The sequence below is a fragment of the Alosa alosa genome, chromosome 12, assembly GCF_017589495.1.
Source record: "Alosa alosa isolate M-15738 ecotype Scorff River chromosome 12, AALO_Geno_1.1, whole genome shotgun sequence".
Classification (NCBI taxonomy): Eukaryota; Metazoa; Chordata; class Actinopteri; order Clupeiformes; family Clupeidae; genus Alosa; species Alosa alosa.
Genome location: NC_063200.1, coordinates 9,330,674 through 9,339,338, shown reverse-complemented (window position 1 = coordinate 9,339,338; position 8,665 = coordinate 9,330,674).

Genomic DNA, 8,665 nt, shown 5'->3' with positions numbered 1-8,665 from the left:
TAATTATATGAATCCCCTGACACAATAAGCAAGGTGCAAAGTCAATAAGCAAGGTGGTTCAGTGAGTAGGCCTATTGTGTTAAATACTGTTGAAGTAGGTCTACTGTTTTTTATTTTAGCTAGGTGGTCCGTGATTTTTTTTTTATTGGTTAAGTGGTCCTTGGTCTGAAAAAGTTTGAGAAACACTGAACCAGAGGATAGGCTAGCTTTTGACGCACAGACTCACACGCACACGCACACACACACACACACACATAAACACAAACACGAATACACACACACCCACACACCGGAGTTTCCGCTATAAAAAAATGCCGGTCACCGGCAGAGGTTTCGTTTTCCGGACATTTTGATGATATGCCGGTCAAATATCCTATTATCGCTTCTTAATTAGTCAAATTGAGGAAAACTGGAGACAGCTATGTAGCTTAAAGAATTACATAATCAGGCGTGCGCTTCCTATTTGAAATGCAGCATAGGCTATGCGTGTTGTTTAATAGATAGATAGATAGATAGATACTTTATTGATCCCCAAGGGGAAATTCAAGGGTCTCAGTAGCATACAGACATCACACACAACATGCACTTACAGCAGAAATGGTAAAAGTATAAACATATAACTAAACTCCACTGTACAATAAAGACAGTAGAAGATAAGAAAACTAACAAAATAAATACTAAATATACTACATACCATGGTAAGGTGCTCAAGGGAGTGAGTGTCATGGTGAAGGTGCAAAAAGTAGTCCAACAGTAGTCCAACAGTGCAACAGTGCAAGTATAAGGTCTAGAGACCAGCATAAATAATACGGACAAATAGGAGAGTAAAGTATAATGTAGACAAGGTAATATAAAAAACTATGTCAGTGCAAGAACAGGTTGAGGTAATAGGGTTATAGCCATTCATTCATTCAGTATTGTAGCAGAAGCCTGACCGCAGCCATTGATCATGTGTGCTAATATAGCATGAAAAACAGTGTAGCAGAAAAACAGTAGTGAATGTGTATGTATGATCGCCTAACCAATTTGCACTCAGTATAATTCATTAAAAGTTTAATGTCCATCCCAATGGACATCAGGTGTTGGGAGATGTTAGCCAGCACTCATTTAGGCACTCACCAGGCAATATTCTGACATATCCTAAAGACCCAAGCTATAATTTTGAATGCATTTTTTATTTATTTCAGCTATTTTGGATGAATGTGCACTCATTTTACTAAAATGTGTCGTCATTTTTACTAAATCGTGCTCTCATTTGGCTAAATGGTGGGCTCATTTAGTCAAATTGTGCTATTTTTTTGTACAATGAGTGCACATTTTAGTACAATGAGTGCACTATTTACTAAAAAGAGTGATTTAGTAGACGAGCACACTATGTAGTAAAACGAGTGCACAATTTAGGGTGCGTTCGTAAATTCAATCTGACACTGAAAATAGATAGCTCTCTGAAGTTCAAAAAACTAGTTTATTACATTTTACATAACATTTTAATATATTGTGTGCACGTTTTACTAAATTGTGCGTATGTTTACTAAATTTAGTAAAACGAGTGCACTATTTAGTATAACAAGCGCATGATTTAGCAATATGTGCAGACAATTTAGTAAAATGAGTATACGTTTTCTGGATATATACAAAAAAAATATCTTGCAATGACTGCTCTAGGGTTCCGTATTAACCATATCACAATCTATTCTTGTTAGTATAACAGTACCCAGAGTACGCTCTGGATGCTCTGAGAGTGTGACACTTTGAATAAACGAACCATAATTCCACCCACGGTCCAAATTTACGAACGGTTAAAAGTTTTAGAGTTGGCTCAGAGCGCTTGGAGTGGCCATTTACAAACGCACTCTTAGTAAAATAAGTGCATAATTCAGTAAAACGGGCGTATATTATCTTGATATACAAAAACAATCTTGCAATGACATCTCCTGGGGGGTGTCATTGCAAGATTTTCTATGTATTGAGAAATCATACACTTCGTTTTATTATCTTGATATATTAAAAACAATCTTGCAAATGCTGCTTTACTAAATCATGTGCTCGCTTTACCAAATTGTGCGCTCGTTAGACTAGATTGTGCACACATTTTTGTGTATTGTGCGCTCGTTTAACTACAGTACATAGTGTGTTCATTTTACTAAATCGTGCTCTCGTTTTATTAAAAAGTACACTTATTTTACTAAATTGTGTGCTCTTTTTCCAAAAATTAAAATGAGAATGTGATGAAATAAAATAAGTGCAATTTAGCAAATGAGCCCACAATGTAGTAAAATAAACACACTGTTTAGTAAAACAAGCACACGATTTACAAAATTGAGCGCACAATTTAGTAAAATGAGCACACACACTTTAGTAAAGCACATTTCCTCCATGCAAATATGTTGCAAACATACCCCCGGTGTTCCGTATCAGAACATGTAATTAAAAAAATCAATTTAACAGTTCAGTTCACAAGACTGTGTGAAAACAACAGTGCAAAATGCAAAAAACAACGCAAACTGTGTGTGTATATTGAAAACTGCTAAACATTTTGTACTAGCACCACAGGTATTGTGTGGACGCAATCTGGTACATTAGTTAATGTGCATGTTTTGACCTGCTCATAGACATATAAAAACATTTAGACACATGCAAACATCCAGTTCCAAATGTTTAAGTCATATGTGATTATTACTTTCAATACTATATGTAAAAAACATAGTGTTTTTTCCCTAAGTCCTCATGTCATTTTACATTGTAATGGACATTAAGAAACAGTAATAAAGACATGATTTATCAAATAATTATTTTTTCCCCTTTATATCTACATTGGAGAGGAGTAAAAATCAGCTGAATAATTTTTTTTTGCGCAACAGAAAAAAAACAGGTCTGAAGGGGCTAGGCTATCTATCCGATACTGTGATACCTTTTGCCTACTGTCTATGAGGGGTTTATGCACCAAAGTAAATTCATTGTGTCTTGTAAATGATGTCTGAAATAAATGTTTTAGAACTTAAATGTGGTGTTATGAGCTATACTGATTAGTGAAAACAAGTTAATAAGCAGTAGCTAGGCTAGGGCTAGCAAAAATAATAGCTAACGTCGGGAGGAGCAGGATATAGCAAGTAGGCCTATAGCCTACTTGATAGCCGTTTAGTTTATGATGGTTGTTAAAGCAAACTGATCAAACATTTCAGATAGAAGTAGGCCTAGCCTACAAAGTACGAGCAGGATATAGAAGCAAGTAGCTGTTTGATTTATGATGGTTGTTAAGACAACTGATCAAACATTTCAGATATCCAACTGTTAGGCTACTAGCAGAGTGAAAGTGAGCTTGTGCAGTCTAGAGATGGTTGTGGTTAGTAGTAGCCTAGGCTACGGCTGTTAATGTGTATAGGCTATCATTTAGCGTGTAGGTTTTTTTTTTTTTTTTTTAGGCGTGTAGCTTTTTTTCCTTATCAAAAGGGAGGGGGAGGATAGCCGTCTCTTCAAAACTGCGGGTGCCATCCCCCGTGCCAACGGCGCGCCTGCCTGCTTCGTTGTACAGACAGCTGACCTGGTTGCATTCACTCACTGTGCAGCCAGCTGTTTATTGTGAAATTTCGCGGGGGTCGCTGCGCTGAAGGTGATGGGCGAAACCATTGCGAGGGGAATTCTAAATCGGCGATTTCTGTTTGAGAGGAGTGTGGTACGGGTCTCATTGACCTTCAATGAACAAAAAATATACTTTAACAAAATATATTCTGATTTATAAATGGGGTGGCAACAGAGGTGGCAAGACTGTGTCCAAGGGGTGGCAGCTGCCACCCTTTGCCACCCTGTAGATCCGCGCATGAGGACGTACTGTATAATCTAGGCTTACATATTAAGGCTTATTCTCAAATTCAGATTGCATTAGGGGACGGGATTATTAGCCAATTTCAATCGGACAATTTGACCGGAGAGATTTAATTTTGTCGGACATTTCATTTTTTTTCCGGCCAATGTCCGGTAATAACCGGACAACGGAAACCCTGCCACACACACAAACTCACAATAAAGTATCTATCTATCTATCTATCTATCTACGCACATGCACAGACACATAAAACACACACATGTAGGCAAGCACACACACACACACACACATAGGCTAACCATGCAATAGTTGAAATACTCCCGAAACACAAAGAAAACTAAACAAAATATATTAAAAAAATTATGTTTTATTCCAAACAATAAGCCAACAGTCATGAAAGGGCATAAGGTAAAATTTCACTATCTCCTAGCTGTGCGATATGTCCTATCACAACCCATTGATTCGATTTGTCTTCTTGCCGTCCACTACGAACAGGCTCAGAGCAAAGGGCCACCACACACCACTGCCGGGTGTCTATCTAGCTAATGTCCAATCTTTGGAAAACAAGCTACACTGCGTTCCAAATTATTATGCAAATTACATTTTTCTCAGATTTTCCTAAATAGTTGATGCAAATGACAGTCAGTATAATTTTCAAGTCATCAACCGTTAAGAGTATAATTCAAATTGTATTGAACAAACCAACCAATGATAACAGTATTTCTTTCAAAAATAAAAAAATCTAAATGCACTGTTCTAAACAGAGTTTCAAGACATTTTATAGGTTGTAAAGAACTAAAAATTGTCATTTGTTGAATTTGCAGCATGAGGAGCTGATAGGCTCAAAAGATATTTCAATCAAAAACATCTTAACAGGCCAAGTTACATGTTAACATAGGACCCCTTCATTGATATCACCTTCACAATTCTTGCATCCATTGAACTTGTGAGTTCTTGGAGAGTTTCTGCTTTAATGTCTTTGCAGAATAGCCTCCCAGAGCTACCAGAATGTCTGAATAGCCTCCCAAAGCTGCTGCTTGAATGTGAACTGCCTCCCACCCTCAGATCTTTTGCTTGATGATGCTCCAAAGGTTCTCAATAGGGTTGAGGTCAGGGGAAGATGGGGGCCCATATTTATGCCCATAGCAGAGGTATTCTTTGCAGCATGAGAGGGTGCATTGTCATGCATAAAAATGATTTTGCTACGGAAGGCACGGTTCTTCTTTTTGTACCACGGAAGAAAGTGGTCAGTCAGAAACGACATACTTTGCCGAGGTCATTTTCACAAATACTGTAGTCAACAAGCCGCCTGAAGATCACGCTAAAACATCCTCCATTGTGAAATGTTTATTAGATATAATTGTAGATCATAGCCTACATCTGTAACATTGACTTGCCGTTGCTGAAAGCCTACCTTACAAATTGTAGCTGGGTTAAATTTTAGACTCTGGCTCCAAATCCCTGTCCCATTCACTTGCATAATTTAAACAACAACGGAAGCGGAGCGCATACAAGTGGGGTGTACTACGAATCTCGATTAGTGGGTTAGCGAGGTATGTTGCGCTCAAAGCCAGGCTATGCTGTGACACGAAAGTGGATCTGTTTTAGTGTCGCTATATCACCATGGTATCTTATGCTGTCAACCAAACCTGGTCGGGAGGAGGTTATGTGCTAAGTTATAGCTCAAATCGTGTAATCTACCGCACACTGACCAATCAATTGTCTTAAAAACTAAGTTTTTGAAGGATTCTGTCATATATCTTACAGGTGGAGCTCCGCCTCTAGTAACATTTTGGATCTCGAATGCGCTTTCATAGTGCTGTGCGTGCAAATATCCCACTATGGACGTGCATACCATACAACAACTGATGACAATTGATTTATTTGATGTTAAAGGTTAGACACAAAAAATGACCGCAGTGTAGATTAAGCTATCGCTCATGAATGCGGAAGTAATTGTTTTTAAATAGAGGCGGTCTTGTGCGTCTCCACGTTACACGATTGGCCAAAGTCATCCCAACACAGAGAACGCGCACAAATCTGAGCTGAAAGCCTAGTTTGACAAATATATCACATAACTGCAATCGTAGTATCACTTAACGTATACCCCTGAGTCAAGGCTTTGTCAAGCCTCGATATGTCTACATAGCCTAGATATGTCTAACGTGCTTCGTAGTATACCCCAAAGGTCCTTGCATATTCATGGGTTTCATCAGGTCCCTTTCCACAGGTGTATACAAACATGCACCTTGATTATAAATGCAGACTGCATGGTGCTTGATTAATACACCTGTGTAAAGGGACCTGATGAAACCCATGAATAGGCCTACGGTCCTCACACACATAGGCCTATCGCGCACACGCATTAAATGAGCGCACATCACTACCCCCAGTTGTAGGCTATGCCTCTTTATTTGATCGCAATAAAATGACAAATATTTCATAATCTGGAAAATTTTTTAGTTTATTTTTCTTTCGGCCAGCGGTTCCATAACATCATTAAATTGTGCCGCAAGTTATCCACGTGTGACAGAAGCACGGACATAGCTTGTAACTTTTCTTTTTCTTTCGGCCAGTGGTTCCAGGCTATCTAGGCTACCATTCAACAACAACAACAACAACAACACATTACATTTATATAGCGCTTTTCTCGATACTCAAAGCGCATCACATGGATGGGGGGACCTCACTAGTAACCACCACCAATGTGTAGCACCCACCTGGGTGATGCACGGCAGCCAATATGCGCCAGAACGCTCACCACACACCAGCTTGAGGTGGAGAGTGAGGGAGTGAATGAGCCAATTACAGTGGAGGATGATTAGGGGGCCAGATTGAATGAGCCAGGTTGGGAATTTAGCCAGGACACCGGGGAACCCCCTACTCTTTGCGATAAGTGCCATGGGATCTTTAATGACCACAGTGAGTCAGGACCTCGGTTTAACGCCTCATCCGGGATCGGCATCTCCTACAGTGCAGTGTCCCGTCCACGCACTGGGGCATTGGGATTGATCTTTTTTTTTTTTGGCCAGAGGGACATATATTTTTGTGCTAAATCATCCTACGTGTGACAGAAGCACGGGCATAGCCTGTAACTTCGCTGCTCCGTGGACATATATGGGTGGGACATATAGCGGGGGTCGGTGGGTTTACTGAATAGGCTAGACATGATTTCCTTTATTCTGGTGCATTCTAACAGGTGGCCTATAAGGGACCTTTTTTCGTGCAATGTGACAGAAGCACGCGGGCATAGCCTGTAACCAAGGATGGGTATAGCCTATTTCTAGGCCTATTTAAAATATGTATTTCAAATACAAAATACTTTTTTGTAATTTGTATTTTATTGAGATGATGAAAATGCCTTCGTATTTTGTATCAAAATACTTTAGTGTTGTGTATTTTTGTATTTTCAAAATACTGTGAAATACTTCACAGTGTGAAACACTGTGATGACATCTACAGTAGGCCTATCTAACTATCTATAAAGCACGTCTCAGTCTCTGTCTGTCTGTGGCACCCTCGCATGGTCAAGCCCCTGTGCTACAGCTCTCAGCCACTAGGGAATTTTCACACTTGCTATGGGCATGTATATTGCACTAGTCATCACAACACAAAACGCCCAGTGCAGCAGATTGGATTGATTTTTTATATTTATATTTACATTGATAGAGGTTGTGCACACACCAGTTTCAGCTGTATACACAATTATTCAACTGTGATGAAACTCACCATAAGTCATGCAGTTAAATAACTTAAAAGGTTTACATTTCTAAATAAATCATCCATTTGGATTGTTTGTCTTTGAGTTATTGTCAGTGATCCATAGTGGGCAAACAAGTATACTTAAGGAAGGGTTCCTTGAGTTACAGAACATTTCTCAGGTTTATATTGGAATGTCTGACATGAGGGGTCAGTAGCCTATCTGTTGACTGATTATGGAAGGAGTCTTGCTTTCAGATGTTTTTCCAGGTAGTGTACAGGTGAAGGGATAGACGATAAAACGCTTTTAGAAAAAAGTATTTTGTAGTATTTTGAAAAACAAAAAGTATTTATTTTAATAGGCTACATTTTTTGGCTGCTGTATTTTGTAGCTTATTTTGATACATTTTTAATCTGGGTATTTGGTATTTTATTTGTAAATACATTTTGATGTATTTGTGCCCATCCCTGCCTGTAACTTCGCTGCTCCGCGGACTATGCCAAACGCTGCAGATAATAGACAGATGATATAGCAGATATAGCAGATCATTTCTAAATGACAGGAGACGAGTTTAAGGCATAAATAGGGTTTTTAGACCAACGGCAGGTACAAGGGCGTCGGAGGCCATTTCAAACCTGGGTGGGACAAAGTAGCGGGGGTCAGGGGGTTCTCCCCCAGGATTTTTTTTACTGAGTAGGCTAAATATGATTTCCTTTATTCTGTTGCATTCTAACAGGTGGCCTTATTGAAGGGCGATACCTTTTTTCGTGCGACGTGACAGCACGGGCATAGCCTGTAACTTCGCTGCTCCGTGGACTAGAAATATCCTCGTAGAGGAGCCCCTAACCATGGGCGGATTATGAACTTTCGAGCCCCTGGGCCCAGATGTATTATAGCCCCCCACTTATTGTCGTAGATGTGGGAGGGGGGGTTTGGGGGTCCTCCTTTCTGTCGGGTGCTCGTTTAAAAATGTCTAGAATTGCTGAGTTGTGGGTTCAATTCCCGTTTCCCCAGTTGAGCAAAGCACTTAACCCAAAGTTGCTCTGGGGACAACTCTCTTGTATAATAATTGTATAATATAAATATAGTTGACATATGCAAGTCATTTTGGATGAAAAGTGTACTGAATGAATAAATGAATG